Source organism: Syngnathus typhle, linkage group LG9, assembly GCF_033458585.1.
Source record: "Syngnathus typhle isolate RoL2023-S1 ecotype Sweden linkage group LG9, RoL_Styp_1.0, whole genome shotgun sequence".
In the NCBI taxonomy this organism is placed as follows: domain Eukaryota; kingdom Metazoa; phylum Chordata; class Actinopteri; order Syngnathiformes; family Syngnathidae; genus Syngnathus; species Syngnathus typhle.
The window spans coordinates 6,852,189-6,852,947 of NC_083746.1; positions in this window are offsets into that span (position 1 = coordinate 6,852,189).

A 759-nucleotide genomic window follows, 5' to 3' on the forward strand; every position below is an offset into this window, starting at 1 on the left:
TTAATAATGACTCATCATCTTGAGACCTTCTGTAGAACGTCAGCCACCACCCTCGAGGGCAGACTTAGCATTAGGCAAACAGACAATTGCTAAGGCCTCCAAGCATTTTATTAGTTTTCTTTTATGAAAGAAAGTCATTATTCTTTAATCTTACATCAAAGATACTCTTTCTTCACTTTTCTGGAGGGGAGAATAAGGAAACTACCAAAGGTTTCACTTTTAAAATTTGTCTTTAATGATGACAGAAAATGTGCAAAAGTGACCACTGCAAAATTCAGACGTTTTTGCCATGCTATAGCGTTACTATGTAAAATATGTGAATAATCAGTGTTAGATAGTAAAGTATATTAAAGTGTTCTTATCAATTGGAGTAAATGTGTGGAGTTGATGAGCTAGTCTATAATAATCGGGTCATCCGAAGTGGCTGGGTAGAGAGAAGTTTGGGCTTCCTTGCTAAAGTTGCACTTTGGAAAATGGAATGATGGATGTCTCATGAAGTGTGTGTTTTCGGTGTCCATGCACCCTCAAAGCAAGCTCATATATTTTATTGTTTGCTTGCATTGTTCTTTGTATGCTTGAAGAAGTTAATATTAATTTTGTCACAGTATCTACTAATACGAGTTTAAAAAAAAACTTGTTTCCGTGTGTGAAATGACTTAGGCATCTTATGGCATCAGTGAGTGAATCTTCAAGAAGATCTCAAAGGCTTTTTCATGAAAGTCTATTTCTTCTCTCTATCCTCATCCTAGACCCCTCCCA